The sequence below is a fragment of the Acinonyx jubatus genome, chromosome B1, assembly GCF_027475565.1.
Source record: "Acinonyx jubatus isolate Ajub_Pintada_27869175 chromosome B1, VMU_Ajub_asm_v1.0, whole genome shotgun sequence".
Classification (NCBI taxonomy): domain Eukaryota; kingdom Metazoa; phylum Chordata; class Mammalia; order Carnivora; family Felidae; genus Acinonyx; species Acinonyx jubatus.
The window spans coordinates 74,356,117-74,380,805 of record NC_069382.1 but is presented as its reverse complement, the minus strand read 5'-3'; the positions used below and the strand labels follow the sequence as shown (position 1 = coordinate 74,380,805).

Here is a 24,689-nt window from a genome sequence, read left to right as displayed (position 1 = left end):
GAGGAATTCATCTAGGAGGTAAAGCTGGTCCTGTCACCCTTCCTTGGCTGCTCCCCAGCTGGCCTCTCCTTGGGAGCCTGAGTTCAGAAAACAAGAAGTTCTGATTCTGAGGACCGAGAGAGACATGGGCCCTGCTGGCAGTGCCTTCCTACTGTCTCTTCTGCTGGGTGAGCCTCTGGGGTGGGTGGCATGGGAGGGGAGAGGCAGAGGTTTTTGGTTCAACAAGTTATCATATAGAATAATATGTCACTTCACCCTTGGGATATTACTTATGAACAGTGTGTCCTGAGGAAGTGCTGAGGGGATACTGTATGTGAAGCAGTAAACAAAATAAAGATCCTTACCTTCATGGAGCTTATAATCAATTCACTTATTAAATAATATGTAATGTAAAATTTAAATATGTAAATTTTAAAGCAGGTTAGACAGTCATAAAGGTTATGAAAGGAAAGGGGCATCAGGAGTGCAGGGGCAGGAGGTGTGCTGTAATTTTCAACAGGGTAGTCAAGGAAATTTCACCAAGGAGTCATTTGAGCAAAGCCCTTATTTAAATAACATCCTTCATGTCTCCTTTGAATGAACTTAAGTTTTACTGCATCTGTGTCTTTCATGGTGAATCAACTTTCAAAAACAATTTTTTGAAAAAACAAAGTATTTTAGAGAAATAAGTACCTTTAATAGGAAATGAGGGTAGCTTTGGACACTTAAAATCTTTGCTAGCCCTTAACCCCATCTCTCTTCTAGACTGCCACTATGGCTCCTAACTGGCACTCCCACGTCCTTTCTCTCACTTACACCCTTGCTCAACTCCCATTTATTCTCCACAGCATTCAGACCAGTGTAAAAAATAAAGATTTTTAAATACTCCTCCCCCCCTTTCCCGTGCTTATAGCACTTTTTCAAAAACAACTTACTGCTCACAGAATAAAGACGAAACACTTAAGAGGGCTTACAAAAGCTCTGCAGGTTCTAAACCCAGACTGCTTCTTCAGCAGTGCTCCACCCTGCTCTCCATCCTTTCAATTTTTCAAATGCTCCAAACCCCACCTTAGTCCTGGACTTGTGCATCTGCTAATCCTTCTACCCTATTGTCTTTGCCTAGCTAATTCTTACTATGCCTCAGATCTCAATTCAACCTTTACTCAAGGAAGCTGTCCCCATCTCTCCTGACCAGAACAAACCCATTACATATTCTCATAGCATTATGGAACCCTCCTTCATAGGGCTCAACACAGAGCTATAATTTATTGTTTGTGTAACTGTCTTCTTAATGTGTGTCTTACCAAAACATAAGAATTTTTGTTTCTGGCAACCACTGTATCCTAGTATCAATAAATATTTATTGAATAAATGAATGAATGAATAATAATCACCAACCTCTTTGTTTCCCCAACTGAGAACCTGGGTATTTTGTTTATGGAGGTAGCCCAGAACCTGACACAATGTCTTACACAAAGCAGATTTTCAAATATTAAAGAATGAAGGAAAGAATGTTTCAGCCTCGTTCTCTTTCTCACATCTCTTCACCCATAACAAACAAAGGAGAGAAAAGAGCATGTAAAAGAGGTAAATTGAAAGGTTTCTGGAGGCAAGAATTTAAGTGAGACAACCTCTGGAATGACACAGAGGGCAAAGCAAAATGGCAACTGAGAAAAAAGTACAAGAGAAAAAGAAGGGGCAAGAAAGGAAAACAGGAGAAAGGACAGACTAAAAACAGGAAGAGAAAGCACACAATGTATGAGCCAAGACAACACAGCAAAAGGACATAAAGAAGGTCAAGAAAGCCAAAATACTACTTCCTAATCATTTCTCCAGACCCTCAGGAAGCACCTGTTCTACAGCATGGGATTTGACACAATTTTTCTCAGGAACCAGGAAGTAAAACTTCAAACTTTTAGAGGGATCAGCCCATCCAAGGGGAAAGAAAGGGATACTGAAAGAAGACGACCATATGACCTCTATCTGCTTCTCTTTTATTTTTATCAGACTTTCCTATATGTGATATTATAGTAAACATTTATTTTGCATTTGGTTATTGTCCCTCTCCCCCAGTGGAACGTAAGCTCCTTGAAGGCAGGCTCGGTGTGTTGAATGTACTGCAGTATCCTCAGTGCCTAGAACCCAGTGGGCACTTAATACTGCTGAGTGCATGCTGACATCCTAGCTGATGCATATTCAGACTAACCAGGAGAAGAAATCTGTTGGGGGTGGATTTCACTTTAGATAGGGGGCCAGGGAAATCTAAAAAGTTGACATTACACAGAGGCCTGCATAAAGGAGGACAGAAAAAACAACAACAACCTGAAAAAGAACATTCCAGGTAGAGTAAATGGCAAGTACAAAGGTTTGGAGCTGGAAGTATGCTAGATGTGTGTGAGGAAGAACAAAGAGGTCACCGCTGGAACACTGTGAGCAAAGAGCGAGAAGAATATGAACGGAGACCAGAGAGTGTGCTGAGGGCAAGTCCTACAGAGCCTGGAAGGCCCCAGTAAGGACTCCGAGTTTTATTCTCAGTGCAGTGAGAAGGGACTGGAGGGCTAAGAGCAGGGGAATGATGAAAGAATAGAAAATCCCATACCACAGCTCATGGGAGTATACAGAAACCATGAGGGGGCTACAATGGTAGAGAGGGTGGTCAGGTGGTTGCAGAGTTAGACAAGAAGCAGAGAGAATGAGAATCTGATAGCAATGTACTAATGAGCAAAACACTAGAGGGCTGCATACAGTACCCTGGAACATCAGTGAAGAAGGTTTGATTCCCTTAAGGCTGTGGGTTATCCCTATTCTCTATCTGCATTACCCTTTCAACAGAGCCCCACCAACCAAGGTTAAGAAAAACACAATCCTGAGTTTCTTACCATCTACTTTATAATTCATCATTAAGATACCTACTTAACTTCCTATTATTTTTTTTCCTTCTTACCCAGACCACTGCTCTTCTCCATACTTCATCCCACTTCTACCTCAAGGCCTTATCTTACCTATCCTCTATACCTGGAATACCCTTCTTTCATAAACCTTAATCCACTTATTTGTGTCCATTCATTAAGAAAAGGAGGTAGTGGGGCACCTGGGTGGCCTAGTCTGTTAAGCATCTGACTCTGGATTTCGGGTCAGGTCATTATATCATGGTTCAGAGTATCGAGCCCTGTGTGGGGCTGAGATAGCAGCATGGAGCCTGCTTGGGATTCTCTCTGTCCCTCTCCTGCTCATGTGCTCTCTCTCTCTCTCTCTAAAGATAAATAAACATTAAAAAAAAAAAAAAAAGGAGGTATGGAAAGGACCCTAATAAGTGGTTTTAAAAATTAATAGGAAATGGGGGGGGGGGCTATATGGTGCATGAATATCTCATTAAAGCTATTTTTAAAAAATGGACAGGGAGGGGCCCTTGGGTGGCTCAGTCAGTTAAGCATCCGACTTTGGCTTAGGTCATGACCTCATGGCTCATGAGTTCAAGCCCCCATCAGACTCTGTGCTGACAACTCAGAGCCTGGAGCCTGCTTCGGATCCTGTGAGTGTGAGTGTGTGTGTGTGTGTGTGTGTGTGTGTGTGTGTGTGTGTGTGTGTCTATCCCTCCCCTGCTAGTACTCTGTCTCTTGAAAAAAATGAATAAATATCAAAAAAAATTTTTTTGTTAATCGACAGGAAATTGTTCTCCTTTTAAACAGAAAGTCTGTAATGTATTTAGGACTCTTTAAGATATTGTAAATAATTCTTATGACTGTATTTCAAAAAAAGGCTCAAACTAACTACACACATTTTGTTCCAAATGCTTTTAAAGCACAGGGTGCCTGGGTGGCTCAGTCGGTTAAGCATCCAACTCTTGATTTCAGCTCAGGTCACGATCTCACAGTTCATGGATTCCTTTCATCAGGCTCTGTGCTGACAGTGTGGATCCTGCTTGGGATTCTCTCTCTCTCTCTCTCTCTCTCTCTCTCTTTCTCCCCCTCTCTCTCTCTGTTCCCCCACTTGTGCTCTCTCTCTCTCCCTCAAAATAAAGAACTTAAAAAATTTTTTTAAAAATGCTAAAACACAAAATGTAAAGTTTAACCCAATATATCACATAGCACCTGGTACACATTACTGAAGGAAAAAAAATCAATAAACATTTGTATTCACAGAACTAAAATGTCAAGTACTTACTGTTAACAAATTTAGTCAATGATACCACAAATGACCCAGTGGGTCAAAAGTAAATAGGGACATCTTTACACCTTGTTTTAGAGGGGGGCTCAGCAGCATTTCTGCTTTAAAATCGATTTTAATTTCTAGAATACTTTATTCCTTGGAATATCTGATTTAATATGCTCCAACTTTCACTTTCACATCTTAAGGAATTTAACTAAGGTGGGATTTGCTAAGGTCACATTTAACAAATAAAGCAGTACACTGAGGCTGCTAAAAATCCAATCCACAATTTTGTTCCCTAACAGTGGGGGGGAAGTTATATAGTTATTTCCCAGATCTTCTACTAATGTTAACAAATGAACTTCTTCAAGTAATCACACGTTTTTCTATATTTCACTAAATTGTAAAGTCACCCACAAAATATGGGGACATTATGGAAAAAGAATTCAAAATAATAAAACGTGCAAGTTGTATTTTGATGTTATTTCAACAGTGGTTATTTTATCTTTTCAGATACTTGACTTCATTCTGAAGCTATAATATCCTCCCCACCATGTGTGACCACGTATAGTTTATTTACATCCTAGAAACCAGCTACTTGAGAATTTTATTAAACATATTCTGGGTTGCCTGGGTGGCTCAGTCGGTTCAGTGTCCAACTTTGGAGCAGGTCAGGATCTCGTAGTTCATGAGTTCGAGCTCTGCGTCAGACTCTGTGCTGACAGCTCAGAGCCTGGAGCCTGCTTTGAATTCTGTGTCTCCTTCTCTCTGCCCCTTCCCCACTCGCACTCTGTCCCTCTTTCTCTCTCAAAAATAAACATTAAAAAATTTTTAAACAAGACATATTTTTTCAAGGGGTCCTTGGGTGGCTCAATCAGTTAAGCATCCAACTCTTGATTTCTGCTTAGATCATGTTCCCACAGTTGTGGGATCAAGCCCTACATTAGTCTCTGTGCTGAGCATACAGCCTATTTGAGAAATTCTCTCTCCCTCCCTCCTTCTGCCCGTCTCCCCTGTTCTCTCTCTCCCAAAGGTAAAAAAATAATAATTAAAAAAACCATATTCCTCCTTCAGGAAGGGGAAGACGGGGAAGGAGTCACTCAAAATAACAAGAGGTTAGATTAATTATATTCCCTACTACCAACAGTTAAGAGAAAGTGTTCACTATCCTAAGAATAAAAAAGATTAAAATATTTAACTGGAAGTTACAATTGGCTTTCACGATAAATAATCACCAAATTCTCTGACCCAAATTCTCTCCATGGCCTCTTCTACGTAAGCATTCGCTTCCCCTCTCCATGTGGTTGGAATAAAGTGACTGGAGTCTAGTCCTGTAGCACGTTTGCCACTCTCATGACACCTAGCCCACACTACCTTCTACCATAATTAACTATGAACACCCAGGAGTGAAAAGAGTAAGATAGGATGAGGGCCTAGGGCTCCAAAATGCTAAAAGCTTCTGATTTTAGTGCAAACTAGTGAGAAGAGGACAGATTCTAGATGCAGTTGAGTAGAAGTGAAATAATACTTAGACTGGATTTGGATATGATATGATAGATTGGATGTAGATGGTAAGAATGAGAGAATGGTAACTGGGATAGAAGGATGGGAAAGATAAGGATTTGAAAAGAGAAATGAAGAATGACTCCTAGGTTACTGGCCTCAGAATAGTCATACTATTAAAAGAAACGAGGATGGCTGGAGGAAGAACAGATTTCAGAGCTATCTAATCCAGTGGTAGACTGAACTCCTCCAAGGATGTCAATGTTGTAATCCCCAGAACCTGTGACTACTGTTACCTTATCTGGTAAAAGACACTCTGCCTACATAATTAAGTTAAACATCTTGTGATGGAGAGATTATCCTAGATTATCTGGGTGAGACCAATATAATCACAAATCTTACTGTAAAGGAATGCAGGAGAGTCAGAGTCTGAGGTACTTACTGACTATGCAGAAGACACAAGGGCTGAACCAGAAGAGAGAGAGGAGCAAAGATGCTGGCTGCTGGATTTGAGAATTGAGCAAAGGACTACGAGCCAAGGAATACAGTCAGCCTCTACAAGTTAAAAAAGGCAAAGATACAATTCTCCCCTTGAGCCTGCAGATAGAATGCAGCCCTACTGACACCTTGATTTGAGCCCACTGAAACGGATTTCAGACTTCTGACCTCCAGAACTGTGGGACAATAGATTGCTGTTGTTTGAAGCCACTGAAGTCATACAAATTTGTTACAGCAGAACACATTCACATTAGATTTGAGATGCCTATTAGATACCCAAGTAAGTAAAGATGCTGAGCAGGCAGTCTGGAGCTCAGAGAGGGCAAGTCTAGAGAAATAAATTCACAATAATCTGTTTGAAGTATTATGGACCTCTTTCTTGCCCACAGCACTCTAATCCTGCACCCCAAAGAAAGCACCCATGCACACACATATTCTTTCATATAATTTTAAGACATTCATGGATCCCTATATTCATTCATAGAAACTACTGAATATTGTAAGTAACCACAAGGCAGCATATCCTAACCCTGATAAGACTGTTCCCCCGCTAAGGAGGAGGAAATCAAGTAACTTCATTTTTTTTATTTATTTTTAATTAAAAAAAATTTTTTTAACGTTTTATTTATTTTTGAGACAGGGAGAGACAGAGCATGAACAGGGGAGGGTCAGAGAGAGGGAGACACAGAATCCGAAACAGGCTCCAGGCTCTGAGCTGTCTGTCACCACAGAGCCCAACGCAGGGCTCGAACTCACGTACCACGAGATCATGACCTGAGCCAAAGTCGGCCGCTTAACCGACTGAGCCACTCAGGCGCCCCAAGTAACTTCATTAAAAAAAAATATATTAGGGGCACCTGGGTGGCTCAGTCAGTTGAACATCCAACTTCAGGTCAGGTCATGATCTCATGGCTCGTGAGCTCAAGCCTCATGTTGAGCTCTAGGCTGACAGCTCAGAGCCTGTAGTCTGCTTTATATTCTGTGTCTCCATCTCTCTCTGTCCCTCCCCTGCTCATGCTCACTTTCTCCCTCTCAAATATAAGTAAACGTTTTTATTTTAGAAATCTTAAAAATTTTTCCCAGTTCCGCTTATTAAAAAAAGTAAAAATGCGGGGCGCCTGGGTGGCGCAGTCGGTTAAGCGTCCGACTTCAGCCAGGTCACGATCTCGCGGTCCGGGAGTTCGAGCCCCGCGTCAGGCTCTGGGCTGATGGCTCGGAGCCTGGAGCCTGGTTCCGATTCTGTGTCTCCCTCTATCTCTGCCCCTCCCCCGTTCATGCTCTGTCTCTCTCTGTCCCAAAAATAAATAAACGTTGAAAATAAAAAAAAAAATTAAAAAAAATAAAATAAAAAAAGTAAAAATGTTACAGAAATATCTAACATAGAAAGTTCAAACCCCTATGTAACTACTGTGTTCATCACTACCAGCTTCTACGCTCCTCATGCTTAAGGATGTGGTCAAGATGCCTCTGACTCCTTTTTAACTGTTGATACAGATGTACAGTTGTTTTCTCTTTAACCTTGCCTTTAAAAAAAAAAAAAAAAAAATCAAGCCTGCTTTTTAAAATTAGCTTATGATAAGAGAAAGCTATGGTTACATCTGCAAAGTGTCAGAGTTGAGAGACATTTGATTTATTAATAATTCCATATAACTAGGCTAGGTAAAAAGAAGGGTAATGGTTGATCAAAGAAATTTTGTGTCAATGAATTTTTTAAATAATGAAAACATTTGGCCTTAAAAACTAAAATGAGATCATCTTCAAAGGCGAGTATCTGGATGTTAGGAGAAATCTCCTATTCCCTTATGAGTTCAATGAAGCTATTTTTATTTCTGAAACACAGACCTAACATGAAAGACCTCAAGTAGAAAGTATTTTTAAAACTGCCTTTTTTTTCACATTCTTTTTGTCCAGAAGCTGCTGAGTTGGTATCACAAGGAAAAATATGTTAGCTCACTAAACGAGGTCCAATAAGTGACTAGTTCCAAATGGGCACATTTTAAACTTCTAAAAGCAGGTTACAGAGAAAGCAATATAAAACCAATGTCAGCCTACCTTTCTTTGAAGCTCATCAGGCCTAACCAAGCTCCTCCAAGAAGGAACAACCCATTAAGCATCAGGATAGGAGCACCCTGCTGTTGGATCATGCTCAAAACTGGACATAGTCAGCTTTGCACAATATTTTTTAAGTGTTTGTATCTCTACAAGTGGAAAAACATCTACCAAAAACTGTGTGTATTCATAAAATAGGCTCTAGAAAAATCTCTCCAGAAGAAAGACTGTATTTTTCCAGCCACGACAATAAGCTAAGCATAACAGGATAGGTCTGGGAATTCCCAGGAAAAAAAAGTACAAGGCCACATTAAGAAATTTGAGCTTTAAGGGAAGGATACAATGCACATGATATTGAGAGATTTTAACGCAGGAGAATAACATGATCAGTTTGCATTTTAGAAAAATCACTTTGAAAGATGTGCAGAGAATGCATTACAGAAAAGCAAATCTGGAGGTAGAAAGGCTACATGCAAGGCTGTTGTGAATGGTAAGAGACATCTGGACTAGGATGGCAGCAATGAGGATGGGGAACAGGATCAAGAGCTACATAGAAAACATATTTAATAGAATTTGGTAACTAATTACATATAAGTAATCACAGTGAGGGAGGAGGTTAAGAACTTTATTCAGGTTTCAGGGTAAGAAATATAGGTTAAAGACCTCAAGAGTCTGCAAAAAAAAAAAAAAAGAAGAAAGAAAAAAACCAAACAGACACATTACATTCTTACAGTGAGCATTTATTTAATAAGCAAATTGAATTACAATATATTCCAAAAGCTCAATGTGCCAATTTCTAGTTACAAAAGTTCATGAAAAATAACACACAAAGAATCTTAAAACCAAGTTTTTGCCATAGTTCCAATTTATTCACACTAGCGAACCTTTTAAGAAGGCTGTGGTAGATGATGTTGTTGCCAATGACTCACTGCTCTCCCTGAGGGATTATCCACCCACTCAAGGTACCAGGTGACTTGCAGGGCCTCCTGCAGAAAGACTCCACTTCCCTGCCCACTAACACTGTTGGCCAAAGAAATGTGAGTAGAAGTAATATAAGCTACTTCTGAATAGAAGTTTTAAAAGGTGGCACATGATTTGTCCATTGTTCTTTTTCCCAGTTAAGAGATTGCTCCTTCAGCCAGAATCCCAGAATGAAGAAGCCAAGTAAGGCTGGGCTACAGCTCACCAGTTGAATATAACTTATATAAGATATTGAGCTCTAGAGGTTGTTTGTAACCCCAGCATTAAAAACAAAACATGACAGATTTATGACAGATATAGGTGTCTAACAAATAACAATGTATGATCTGTTTGTTTTCCCTTTTCCAGTTGAAGTTTTCTGGTGATATGCTAAGAAGCAATCTGATGGCTAAAAAAACAAAAAACAAAAAAAATCTTTTAAACGGGAAGGAAATGTGATAGTCTGTTGCAGCAAACTTTTTCCATAAAGGGCTAGACAGCAAATATTTTAGGCTCAAGGGCCACACTGACTGTTACAACTATTCAATTCCATAGATACAGAACAAAAGCAGGCACAGACAATATGTAAATGAATGAGCATGGCTGTGTTACAATAAAACTTTATTTACAAAAACAGTGAGTCAGATTTGCTTCACAGGAGCATAGTTTCAAGATCACTGGACTAATTCCTTCCTATTATCAATGAGAAATTTGAGACCCAGAAAATTAAATCAAGGTTGTACAACTGGTTAGTGGCAAGTTGAGCATCAGAATGTAGATCTCACGAGTCTAGTCCTCTAGAAAAGGTTCTTTCGGGTCACAAGATGGAGATGAGACACACAGGAAAATATAAGTCAGCTTAGGGTAGGTTTTGATTATATCAAATAGCTTTCAACAGTTTGGTTATAAATAAGGATTTGCTTTTCAAGTGATTATGGCTTTCATAAAAAAAAATGAAAATTCTAAGATTGAATAGGTGAACAAATGATGAATTAGCCAGTGTTTAAAAAATTATCTTCACAGGAAACACAATTATATACCTCCTTCCTGCTATCATGTTCTCACTTTATCAATCATTTCATCAACAGGACAGCATTTGCTATGATTATTGCAGTAACTCATTTTAAGGCTATTTTTTTAAGTGTAATAAGAACAACAAATACACTAGACTGGCAGACAATGATTTCACGTCGTATTTTAAATTTATTTCTTAAAGTAATACTCACTGGAATAAACTCAAACAATACAGAAATATATAAAGTGACACACTCTATGCCCTCCTCAATTCCACTCCCCAGAATATTAACACATGACTGATTTATACCAATCATGACACTGCAATAAAGCTACTTTCCCATTTTTTTAAGAAAATTTTTTAACATTTATTTATTATTGAGAGACAGAGAGAGACAGCATGAGCATGGGACGGGCAGAGAGAGAAGGAGACACAGAATCCAAAGCAGGCTCCAGGCTCTGAGCACAGCACAGAGCCCGATGTGGGGCTCGAACTCACAAACTGGGAGATCGTGACCTGAGCTGAAGCCAGATGCTTAACCGACTGAGCCACCCAGGCGCCCCAACTACTTTCCCTTTTAACAACAAAGAGAATATGGAGTTCCCCTGGCCAAATATCCTTTAGAAATCATGGTTTAAAAAGCAACAGAGAGATTAAAGGTTGTCTATGGCCTGGAAAAGCATGCTACCTATGCAAGGTTTAAAATGGAGGATCTTGGGGCCATCAGCATGGCTCAGTCAGTTAAGCATCTGACTCTTGATTTCAGTTCAGGTCATGATCTCATGGTTTGTGGGGTCAAGCCTGGCATCAGGTGCTGTGCGAACAGCACAGGAGCCTGCTTGGGATTCCCCTGCCCTGCTCTTTCTCTCTCAAAATAAATAAACATTTAAAAAAATTAAATAGAGGGTTGTGACACCCCATTACTGTAACCAAATAAATGAGGCTCCTGAAATACTTTGATAACGCTACAGTAGGATATATAGACACTTCAAAATGAGTAAGAATATCCGTACCTTCTAATTTGGTATTTAGTGGGAAAACTTGGGCTAACTTGCTCATAAAACACTGACAATCTCAGATTTTGTTTAAATCCAAATTTGAGTAACATCAATGAAAATGGCAGAGTCAAGACCTCCCTCCAAAAGTCTATCCTCTGTAAAATCAATAAAAAACTGGCAGAAACTAGCAGAACCAACCCTTCTGGAAACCAACCAAAAGCTTGCAGTAACCTCTTATTGCACTTAAGTCCAATGAAACACTTAAAAACTAGCTGAATTTTAGTTACAGTAATAAGCTTTGTAGCATTTTAATCTACCGTCACCCTACCCCCATTCTCCAGCTTAGTGGTAGCCTTGAAAATAATAGCTTGCCTTCCTAGTACCAGGGGAGGGAAAAAAAAAAAAGGAGTAGAACAGACTTCATTCAGCAAAGAGATGTAATACAGTTGACCCTTCAACAATGTGGGGGTTAAGGATGCCGACCCCCACGCAGTCAAAAATCCACATGGGGGCGCCTGGGTAGCTCAGCAAAGCATCTGACTTCAGGTCAGGTCATGATCTCAGTCTGTGATTTTGAGCCGCACATCAGGCTCTGCACTGACAGTTGAGCCTGGATCCTGCTACAGATTCTGTGTGCCTCTCTCTTTCAGACCCTCCCTGCCTCTCAAAAATAAATACACATTAAAAAAAAAAAAATCCACAAAGAACTTTTGACTCCCCTGAAACTTAACTACTAAAAGCCTACTGTTGACCAGAAGCCTTATGACATAAACAGTCTATTAACATATACTGTATTATATACTGTATTCTTTTTTTTTTTTATGTTTATTTTTGAGAGAGAGCAAGTGGGAGAGGGGCAGAGAAGAGGAAGACAGAATCCCAAGCAGCTCCACCCTGTCTGCGCAGAGCTGGACGTGAGGCTCGAACTCACTAACTGGGAGACCATGACCTGAACAGAAATCAAGTCAGACTTTTAACTGACTGAGCCACCCAGGTGCCTCTATACTGTATTCTTTTTTTTTTTTTTCCAACGTTTTATTTTATTTTTGGGACAGAGAGAGACAGAGCATGAACGGGGAAGGGGCAGAGAGAGAGGGAGACACAGAATCGGAAACAGGCTCCAGGCTCTGAGCCATCAGCCCAGAGCCCGACACGGGGCTCGAACTCATGGACCGCGAGATCGTGACCTGGCTGAAGTCGGACGCTTAACTGACTGCGCCACCCAGGCGCCCCTATACTGTATTCTTATAATAAAGTAAGCTAAAGAAAATGTTATTAAGAAAATAGAGAAAATACTTTTATAGTACTATACTGATCAGAAAAAAATCTGTGTACAAGTAGAACCACACCTGTGTTGCTCAAGGGTCAACTGCAATTTGTTTTGACATGTTGGGTGACTGCCTTTGAAGACTTGCACAAAAGACTTGCCTTTACCTTGCTTAACTCAGAACTCTCTTCAAAGTGCTAAAAAGTGGCTAGCTGGAGGAATTTGTTTTAAATATTTACAGGTAAATACATACATTAGTTGCAGCTGCATAAGACTACTGATAACAGTTGGGGAAACAACATACTAACCAAAGATGTTGGGAGGAAAGCCCGGAGAATGAAATGCTTTGGGGAATGAGGGCTTTGAAAAGATCCTGCGTACTCCTGGGGATCTAGAAGGCCATGTGCATTCCCAGGGTGGGCGCATGCTCAGAAAAGATGTGAGAAGGCCCTAAACTCTTCTCTCTGGCTGATCCCCAGCTCTGCACAAGCAGGAAGTGAAAGCTAAACAAAGTTGTACACTAACTGCATGGCTGAGTGTTGAAAATGTGCTGTCATACACACAAAGAGCCCATGGAAAGGACTGGGAGATGTGGGGGAGAGGAGGGATCTAGACATTTAACGAAACTATCTAATCGGTGACCAATAAGGTAATGAAACTGAGACTTCAGTGCCACACATCACAAAGAATACATACTTCACAAAATTAGTTCAGAAAAGTCAGTAAACAAACAACATCCGAAATAAGCATCAATAATAAACACTGGGGTGGGAAAAGAATCTGATTTCCAGAGTTGCTACACTGCAATATTCAAAATGTCCAATTTTCAGGGCGCCTGGTTGGCTCAGTGGGTTGTGCGTCCGACTTCGGCTCAGGTCAGGATCTTGCTGTCCGTGGGTTTGAGCTCCCCTCTTGCTGTCCGTGGGTTTGAGCTCCACGTTGGGCTCTGTGCTGACAGCTCAGAGGCTGGAGCCTGCTTCAGATTCTGTGTCTCCCTTTCTGCCCCTCTCCAGCTTGCACTCTGTCTCTCTCTCTCTCTTTCAAAAGTGAATAAATGCTTTAAAAAATTTTTTTAAATAAATAAAAATGTCCAATTTTCAACAAAAAATTACAAGGGATGCAAAGAAACAAGAAAGCATGGCCCACACACTGGGGAAAAAAGCAATCAATATAAATGGTTCTTGTAGAAGCACAGACACTGAACTTCCTAGACCAACACTTCAAATCAGCTATTTTCAATACATTCACAGAGCTAAAGACACTGTTAATAGAATGGAAAAAGAAAAGCTGCAGACTAGGAGAAATATTTTCAAATTTCATATCCAACAAAAGATATGAATACAAAATATATGAAGAACTCTTAAAAACTCCACACTATGGAAACAACCAACCTAATTTTAAAATGTGCAAAATTAGAACATTTTCCCAAAGATGGTATATAAGCAATTAGCCACATGAAAAGATGCTCAACATCATTATCCATTAAGGAAATGCACATTAAAGCCACAATAAAATATCACTACACATCTATCAGAATAGCTAAAACAAGAAAAACCTGACAATACCAAGTGCTGATGAGGATGTGGAGCAAATGGAACTCTCATACATATGGTGATGATGCAAATTGGCATAGCACCACTCTCGAAAACAGTTTGGCAGTTTCTTACAAACTTAACATACACTTACCATATGACCTAGCAAACTGGTAGCTAGCTACTTAAACCAGAGAAATAAAAACTTTCATTTGTACAAAGACCTATATGTGAATATTTATAAGCAGCTTATTCATAATCTCCAAAAACCAAAAAGAACCTAAATATCCCTCATCAGGTAAATGGATAAACTGTGGTACATTCCTAGAATTCTACTCAGCAGTAAAATGGAAGAAACTATTGATACGATGTAACAATATGAATGGATCTCTATAACATTGTGTGGAGTGAAAGAAGCCAGTCCTGAATGTCAGATACTTTATGATCCCATTGATACCATATTCTGGAAAAGAGACAAAGAATACATCAGTGGTTGCCAGGGGTTAGGAGTGTAGGGAAGGTTTAACTACGAGGAGCAACACAGGAATTTCAAGGTGATCAAAGTGTTCTGTATCCTGACTGGTGGTAGGCACAAGTATCTATACATGTACTAAAACTCATAGAAGGATGCATCAAAAAAGAAGTCAATGTTACTGTATATACATTTTTTAAAAAATTTTAATGTTTATTTATTTTTGGGAAACAGAGAGAGACAGAGCACGAGTGGGGGAGGAGCAGAGAGCGAAGGAGACACAGAATCTGAAACAGGCTCCAGGCTCTGAGTTGTCAGCACAGACCCCAACATGGGGCTCGAACTCACAAACCATGAGATCATGACCTGTGCCAAAGTCAGACATTTAACTGACTGAGGTACCCAGGTGCCCCAATAAAATTTTAAATTAAAGGAGAAAAAAGACTGCAGGGGTTCAAAGCCTAGTTCCACTTAATTTCTTTGCCTCATTTTTCTCATTTTAAAAACAGAATCTGGGGTACCTGGATGGCTCAGTAGGTTACGACTCTTGGTTTTGGCTTGGGTCACGATCTCATGGTTCGTGAGCTCAAGCCCTGACTCTTGGGATTCTCTCTCTCCCTCTCTCTGCCCCTGCCCCTCCCACCATGGTGCTCTTTCCATCTCAAAATAATAATCAAACAAACAACAACAACAACAACAACAAAACCCCCAGAATCTGCCTTTGTGTTTATTAGGAGGATTGCCATGAGTTCCTGACACATATTAAACACTAAACAAGTGACTGATAAATGTTTTGCTCAAACATGCTAGAAAGTTGGTACTTTTAAAAAACCTACTACAGTACTAAGAAATCTAGTTTTCAATTAAAAGAGCAAAGAATTAAAGAATATTGGAATTAAAACCCTTAATTCCTCATTATCACTAAACATTCTTTGGAAACCTATGAGGTGATTAGTACCAAATTCCATTCTGCAAAGTGTGAACCTATGTAAAACCTCTGAACATGAGTGGCTCTATTTTAGGGACTAAAACCTCATCCTGTTCTTTGAAACAGTAACTACACTAGACTATTGAACTGAGCAAAAAAAGCATATGACTGAGCACAAGACTATTACACTTATATTCTTTTTTTTTATTGTTTTAATGTTTATTTATTATTTTGAGAGAGAGAGAGAGAGAGAGACAGAGACAGAGCAAGAGTGGGGGAGGGGCAGAGAGAGACAGAAACACAGAATCCAAAGCAGGCTCCAGGCTCTGAGCTGTCAGCACAGAGCCCGATACAGGTCTCGAACTCACACCACGAGATCATGACCTGAGTCGAAGTCAGATGCTTAACCTGAGCCACCCAGGTGGCCCACACCTATACTCTTGATTAAAAAAAAAAAAAAAGGCACTTCAGAAAATATTTTCCTAATTAACTGTACTCAGAATATTAATTAACTGCTATGTGCCCAGAAAACTAATTGTAAAATGTAATTATACCTTCCAATAATAATTTTTGGAAAACAATTTGTGTTAAGTTTCCCAACATTTCCACAAATTGGTAATAAAGACCCCTGGCTTTCACTCCTCTTACTTTGGGTTGCTATCCAAACCTGTGCTCCCTGAACTGCAATTCTTAAACCCCAAATAAACGCTTTTGTTTTATTTCAGCGCTTCCTCTCTTGTCGGTGAACCGAAGTTTACAGAACCCTTGTGCTCAAGGAGCTACGGAAAAGTTTGTTCCAAGTACTACGTTAAGTACTCATCATTCTATTTAACACTAACAGCAAAATGTTCTCATGAAGGCTTAGTACTAAAGGTTCATTATCACTGCCCCTCTCCTAGAGTCAAATCGCTACCTCCTTTTCACAAGTTGGGGAACGTTCGCAACGCTGGACTTGACACTTGCTTTGATGCCCTACATCCCATTTGTCTGTTGCCTGGTCGGTCAATCCTTCCTCAAAGATCTTTCACATCCTCCACATCCATCCTCCACAGCATTCCCTACGTACACGGGGTTTGGAACTTAAGAAGCGGCAGCTGCTGCAAGTAACAGCGACCCCGATCTTCCCAGTGTTGCCCTCCTTACCTGAAAATTAGCCTCCGTTTCTTGGTCAAGTATCCAAATCTATGTTTGAACTTTAAAAGCGGGTTCAATCGGGACCTAAGATGGCGGCGCCGTCTGCCGGAAGCAGCCGCTTGGCCAGAGAACCCACAACCCCCTGCGGAGGCCCTGCCACGCCCACCCACCATGCCCGAGAGTTCAAGACCCCTCGGAGGCCTAGGAGACCCAGAAGGGAGGCCATTCGGAAGGACTCCCAGCTCTGGACTTGACATCCATTTGCTTCCTTTTCAGCCCAAAGCCTGGTACCAGCCTTACTGATGATACCAAAGCTCTTAAACCAGAAAGGAAACAGGAAAACGTGAAGATCTTTAGCGTCAGGGCCTACGGTCTCTTCTCAATAGGGTAGGCCATGGACAGAGTAGGAATTTACTTTCCATCATTGGGTATAAAAGGATTTGCTCAAAATGAAATGTAATTAAATAATAAATGCATTAAATCATTTCCTAAGAGTTCAATTCCATTCTATTATGCAGCTACGTATTGAATATATGTGCCAGTCACTGTTCTGACTTATGAGGCCATAACAATGAAAAAACGTTAAGTCTCTCCCCTCGTGGAACTCATTACTAGAAGTCAGAGCATTCAGGTCATACATGGAGTCTGCCAATTTTACCCTCTTCATTCTAATAAACCTCTTAGCATCCCCCAGATCCAAAGGCCTGATAGAAGCAGCTGCAGGTGATTCTCAACTCTCCTCTGCAGGTACTCCAGGCCCTACCATATATACCCCTCAAGTTCCTAGGATAAGGGATCGGGGATGGGTCCAAAAAGGTAGCTATCTATAGTTTGCCCTGCGCCTCTGAAGTAATGTGGCCTGAGAACCCTGCCCACAAGGGTGCAGGACAGTGGCTGGCCAACTTACTTAAAGCCTCTTTCTTGGAGAGGCTGACTGTAAGAAAAACAAGAGAGAGCCAGTTATTCAGTAACTTCAGAAACCATGGAAGTAGACAGAAGTAAACTATGTCACAAAAATGGTGGTGTCACTGACATACGAGTAACAGTTATCCCAACTCACAAAGAAATGTTCTCTGGAGTAGCTGTTTACTATCCGTTTCCCAGAGCTACTCTTATTCACAAAGGACTGCTGAAGCTATTTCCTTGGTCTTCCAACTAACTTACCTATGTATTCTTATAATAAGCCGTCATCAGCTGTGTTTAGCCAAACAGACCTCTATTTCTTGCACTCTAAGAAACATAACTATCACATATATTGCTTTCCCGTTACTTCAACAATAGTGTCTTACAACATTCTTTATGTGCAGCCTCGTTATTCTACAAGATAACACAGGATTAAATAAAATCCCTATATAAAATGCATGGTGGATTCTGTTTGACTACAAGTCATCACAACATGAATTACATATGAGGAAAACATGTAACAATTCAAGTTACAAGAAATCACACTGAAACCACTCAACATCACATTCTTTAATAGGACACTAAGCCAGTGAGTCTCACCTTCAAAACTCCCAACTATTCCAGAAGGAATTAATTAATCAGGAAATCTGACAATGGGGTCAAGTGCATATGTCTTTTTTAAAGCTCTCCACCTGATTCTGATGCCCAGACAGTGTTAAGAGCCCCAGCACTGAGGTGCAGAGGTAACTGTGGGCATTGTTACTCAAAACGTGGTCCAGGGACCAACAGCAGCAGCAGCATCACCTGGAGCTTGTTAGAAATGCAGAAATCTCAGGCTCCATCCCAAACCTATTAAATTAGGCATCACATTTGTTAAGATCTCCAGGTGACTTGTAGGCATATGGTATATTAAAGTTTGAGAAGCACCATTGCTACCGAAATGTGAAAAATACTCCATACCATGTTACAAAGTTGAATATCTCAAGAAATTTTCTAAGAAGAAACAGGATAGAACAGTACAGGAGGTGAAATGTTTCTGATACTAGGCATTTCACGTTATTAAGCATCTAATTAAGAGTAATATTCAAATGCAATTCTTATTCCAAATGAATTCTACTTCCAAACCACACCCTCCACTGGCAATAGTTATACTTCAACTGAGTAACACAAATGTACTTTACAATCCCAGATAGCTCCAGTTATCTCCACTCTGTGGGGTGCGGGGAGTTCTTGTGGGGAAATAAAGAAACAAGGGGTGTAGTGACAAAAAAGGGATCATTTACATGGGTGGCCCCATGCTGGAGGCCTTCCAGTTTTTTGTGAACACCCCTGTAATAGTTTCAAAGAACTATCTGGAAATGATGATTTTTATTGCTAGAAAAATTCTCCCCATGTTATGCAAACATTTCCTTCTGCGCCCCTTGTTCTTGGCTAGCTCTCAGAGCAAAAGCATTTAGTTACCTTCCAGTATACTGATTCCTTGATTAATGCATCTTCAGGAAACAATGCTCCAGTACAATAAAAGCAGCCATATCAAACACAAATGAACTCTGCATCCTAAGCGGCAGCCCTGGCACAAAATATAGGGCTCATCAATAATGCAATTGTTAAGCTACTCATAGGTATCAGAGTAGGGACAAAATCACCTCCCTTCGCAGCTTCCATTTATTTATTCCCTGAGAAATATTCAAACCTGGCAATAAGCAAAATGACAACATTAGAAAATTGCTTTCAGATTCTATAGGTTTCCTATAGAATGTCCTAGGAAGACCATGACCCTCTTTAAGAACTATACATCACACAAGACAACTTGGAAGTTCACAAACACGTTCCCTATAATAAACTTATAAAGTAGTTAGAGAATGAATAATTCCCATTCAAAAGATGCAAAAGGAGGGGGGTGGCTCTAAGTGATCTATCCAAGGTCACATTATAATAAAGAACAAAACAGCAACAAGAATCTAGGTACCCTAAGGTAACTTCCTATTATTAAAATGCGTTAAGCCTCGTGGTAAGAAGAGAAAATAAAATCAAGTTAGAATTTTCATCGGTCAGGAATTGCATTCAGCTACTAGTTGTACAGGCCTAAGATAATAGTGGCTTTAACCAGACAGTTTATGTTTTCTCAAATAAAGGAGGAGGCAGGCGATCAAAAAGCACATATGATGACTCTGTTATCACCAAGAACTAAGATTCCATTGATTTTTCTGCTCCACCATTCTCAGTGCATGACTTCCATCCTCAAGGTAACCTCATGGCCTGGGATGGCTGCTGTGAGCTACACCTCCTTATTCCTGGTAGGAGAGGGAAGGAAGGGCAAAAAAGGATATTCTGTACAGCCAAGTCCCCTTGAAAGCACTTTCCTAGAAACCCCAATAGACTTTTACTTGCATTTCATTAGTAGGCTGGGAGAAGTTTCCTAGGTGGGCACATTGCCACATTTGGCAATACAGGGTTCCACTGACTAAGGAAGAAAGGGATGAATAATGGGTAGGCAACTAGGAGTCTCCGCCATTTCCTAGCTGTGTGACCTTGAGTAGATTATTTACCCCTTCTAGGTCTCATGTTCCTCATGTTTAAGAATGATGGAAATCGTCATACCTACCTCACAGGACTGACACAAGGACTAAATGTAGAACAACTACAATACTACCTGGTACCCGCTGCACAATAAATATTAACTATTATCTAATTATCCTAGTCCAGTGCTTTTCCAAATTCCTCTCCTACTCTAACTTCCTCTCCTACTCTAACTTCCTCTCAATTTCCAAAATTGGAACACAATTCCTATTAGTCCTATGTGCCTGCTGATACTCTAGTATAAATGAGTTTTATAGGACACCTCAATCAGACATACGTATTTAAAAAAATTTTTTTAAGTTTATTCATTTTTGAGAGAGAGACAGAGTGTGAGTGGGGGAGGGGAGAGAGAGAGGGAGACACAGAATCTGAAGCAGGCTCCAAGCTCTGAACTGTCAGCACAGAGCCTGATGCGGGGCTCAAATTCATGAACTGCGAGATCATGACCTCAGCCAAAGTTAGATGCTTAGCTGACTGAGCCAGCAGGTACCCTAGATATAGGTCTTTTTTTTTTTTTTAATGTTTATTTATTTTTGAGAGAGACAGAGCACAAGCAGGGGGAGGGGCAGAGAGACAGAATCTGAAGCAGGTTCTGCACTGTCAGCACAGAGCCTGACATACGGCTCGAACTCACAAATGGTGAGATCATGACTTGAGCCAAAGTCAGACACTCAACCAACTGAGCCACCCAAGCTCCCCTAGACATGTCTTTTTAAAAATTTTTTTATTTAATTTAATTTTTTGAGAGAAAGAAAGAGCACGAGGGAGGGGGAGGGGGCAGAGGGGAAGACAGAGAGAGAGAGAGAGAGAGAGAGAAAGAGAGAGAGAGAGAGAGAGAGAGAGAGAGAGAGAGAGAGAGAGAGAGAATATGAACCTCAAGCAGGCTCCATGCTCAGCACAGAGCCCAAAACGGGCTCAATCCCACAACCATGGGATCATAACCTGAGCCAAAATCAAGAGTCGGACACTCAACCGACTGAGTCACCCAGGGGCCCCATTTGCCTTTCCTTTCTAATTATGAAATGAAATTACGTGCTTGACATCAGCACACACCAGATATTCTGGACAGAATTAGGGAATAGGAATTGAGCTTACATTCCCCCCAAAGGCAGGGTCTAAAGACAATCCCAATGCAGATATTTACAGAGCCTCAAGAAACGAAGGAGACATTACAACAGGAATGGTATCTCCCACGCAGAGGAATTCCAAAAAAATTATGTAGTATTCTGCTCTCTAGAAGGTGGAGCATAACTCCTTCCTCCTTATGTGTGGGCTGTGCATAGTCATTTCCTTCACTTCTTACAGTATGGAAAGGGATGGGGGTGGGGGTGGGTTGAGTAACCCTGAAGTAGAGAAACCTGGCAAATACAAACTCAGCTAAATGATCAAGGTCAACATCAACAGTGATAAATGATGCTAATACTATGTACACTTAGTATGTGATAAAAATGTGGCCAACACTCATACCTCCCAAACATCCGTAACTCCAGTCTAAACATGAGGAAAACATCAGACAAATTGTAAGAGGGATATCCTCCAAAATATGTGACCAGTACTCCTGAACACTGTCAAGGCCATCAAAAAGAAAATCTTTGAAACTATCAGAGCCCGAGGGAGCCTGAAGAGTTACAACAACCACATGTAATAAGGCATTTTAGATGGGATCCTGTAAAACAAGAAGGAATTAGGTAAACACTAAGGGAATCTGAATAAAATATGAATCCTAGTTAATAACGTATCAACATTGGTTAAGATGTGAGATGTTAATAGGGGAAACTGGATGTGGGTGTATGGGAACTCTGTACTATCTTCACAATTTTTCAATAAATCTAAAACTATTCTAAAACACAAAATATATGAAAAAAAAGATAAGATGGTCTACAGCCTGTACCCTTCCCCAGTCTCCTCCATATACCCATTCCCACCCCAAAGGCAAGCTTAAAGCTCCTCAAGATGAGGTCTACAGTTAATGAGGGATAGGAACTGGTTTCCACCTCCTTGTAAACAAGAAGACAGGCCTCCTTCCTGACTTTTATCAGGCTATCTCCACTTCCTCTCCAACCTTAATTCCTCTCTATGCTCTGAAACTACTAAACATGTATTTTCATCTGGTACTTAATTGATAACATTCCCATCATACCTATGTTCAGTACTATAAATTCCCTAGAACATATCTCACGTCTTCCCTTCCACTGATGAAGTAGAACATCATCATTTTAACAGTGGAGCTCCTATCTTGAGCCGGCAGGACAATTTAAACTACTATAACTGGTCTCCCCAAGTGAGGCAATGTTTTGAGCTTTGCATTTTTGGCTCCTCCCTCATCAAAAGAGCAGTTCACAAGGAACCCAGAGAAACCTCCACAAGATCTTATCTTGCACATCGGCAAACTTCTATACACCAAGTCAGAAGCTATTTTTTCTTCTCATCTCCTAAAATCATAAAATGTTAAAAGTGGAAGCCTCATCCTTTCAATTAATAAAGCAAAAACCAAGGCCCAGAGAGACGCTATAAACTGCTAGAGGCTAAAGCTAATCGAGAGAGACTTGATTAAAACCCAAGTGTTCAGAGAATTAGTTTCAAAGTACCATTGAATGCAAAGCAGAAATGATCTAAGGGAAAACGGTATGTTGCCCCCAAAATATAATGTGCCAATGAAATTAGAAGCACTGGATGAATAGTGTCAAAACTGAAAAAATAAATAAATAAAGAGATGCACCCTGATTAAAAATAGGATAGGGCGCGTGGGCGGCTCAACCGGTTAAGCGTCTAACTTCGGCTCAGGTCATGATCTCACGGTTAGTGAGTTGGAACCCCGCATCAGGCTCTTTGCTCATAGCTCACAATCTGGACCTATTTCAGATTCTGTGTCTCTCTGCCTGTATCTCTCCCTCCCTCTCTCTCTCTGCCCCTCCCCTGCTTGTGCTGTCTCTCTCTCCCTCTCTCTCTCTCTCTCAAAAATAAACATTAAAAAAAAAAATGAAGAAGAAAAAAAAGCATATAAGATCACCAACTTACCTCTGATTTGCTGAAATCACTGTGTAAAAGTCACTACAAGCCATGTTAAAATAAGTCTGTACGGGGCAAGGAAAGCCAAATGAGGAACTAGGCTCAATCTTGTAAAATTGGTATATTTCTAAAAGATGAATGAACCCCAAAGCAAAGCAACATAATCATTAGGTTATGAAATGGTGAAGATGCAGATTTACCTCCCTTTTCTCCACCAGCCCGAAACCCCATAACTTCTCCCAAATAAAGAAAAATGCGGACACAGCTATGTGTCAGTATTTTACCAGTAATAACAAAAGTATACATAAATAAACGCTAATAACTTTATAGGTATTTACTATGTGTGTACCCACATTTTAAGGGTATTATCTATGGTAACTCATTTAATCCTCAAACCCTATGCAATAGGTTTTATTAATATTCCCAATTTACAAATAAAGAATGAAAGCACAGAGAGGTTAGGTAACTTGTCCAAGGTCACAGTGAGAGGTAAACTAAAAAATTAACCATAACAGTTTAGTTCTTTTGCTAAATTCCACTTGGTAGTCACCATGCACTACTTTATGTTATTTATCTTCATTAAAGTGTATTAGCCTAGAAGACATGGATAAATTCCTAGAAACCTAAAACTTCCCAAAACTGAAGGAAGAAATAGAAATTCAAACAGAAAATTTGAATAGACTGATTACTAGCAATGAAATTAAATCAGTAATCAAAAAACTCCCAACAAACAAAAGTCCAGGACCAGATGGCTTCCCAAGAGAATTCTACCAAACATTTAAAGAGGAGTTAACACCTATTCTTCTCAAACTATCCCAAAAAACAGAAGAGGAAGGAAAACCTCCAGATTCATTCTGTGAGACCAGCATTACATTACCCTGATACCAAAATCAAAGACACTACAAAAAAAAAAAAAAAAAGAAGAAGAAAAAGAACTACAAGCCAATATCTCTAACGAACATAGATGTAAAAATCCTCAACAAAATATTAGCAAACCAAATCTAACAATAAATTAAAAAATATCATTCACCATGATCAGGTGGGATTTATTCCTGGGATGCAAGGGTGGTTCAATATTCACAAATCAATCAATATGATACATCAACAAGAGAAAAGATAAAAATCACATAATCATTGGCGTGCCTGGGTGGCTCAGTCGGTTAAGTGGCCAACTTCGGCTCAGGTCATAATCTTGCAGTCCATGAGTTCGAGCCCCGCGTCGGGTTCTGTGCTTACAGCTCAGAGCCTGGAGCCTGTTCCAGATTCTGTGTCTCCCTCTCTCTGACCCTCCCCCGTTCATGCTCTGTCTCTTTCTGTCTCAAAAATAAATAAAACATTAAAAAAAAATTTTTTTAATCATATTATCACTTCAATAGATGCAGAAAAAACATTCTACAAAGTACAACATCCATTCTTGATAAAAACCCAAAGTAGGGATACTCTACTCTACTCTAACCCAAAGTAGGGATAGAGGGAATATACCTCAACATAATAAAGCCCATATTATGAAAAATCCACAGCTAACCTCATACTCAATGGGGAAAAACAGAGCTTCTTCCTTAGTATCGGGAACAAGATAAGGATGTCCACTCTCCACTTTTATTCAACATAGTGCTAGAAGTCCAAGCCACAGCAATCAGACAAGAAGAAATAAGGCTTCCAAATTGGTAAGGAAGAAAAAAACTATTTGCAAATGACATAATGCTATACATA

The 24,689-nt window shown here is 40.1% G+C and overlaps 1 protein-coding gene and 1 long non-coding RNA gene across 3 annotated transcripts in view; both read right to left on the bottom strand.

The window, feature by feature from the left end:
• The window catches only part of SH3D19 (SH3 domain containing 19), a 178,330-nt gene that overhangs the window by 146,872 nt on the left and 6,769 nt on the right, over nucleotides 1-24,689 (bottom strand). The window lies entirely within an intron of this gene.
• On the bottom strand, nucleotides 8,908-24,397 carry LOC128314440 (uncharacterized). The gene is made up of 2 exons (XR_008296074.1): nucleotides 16,494-24,397; nucleotides 8,908-9,547 (listed from the first exon to the last, which is right to left on the bottom strand). It is a non-coding gene; the product is annotated as an uncharacterized LOC128314440 (long non-coding RNA).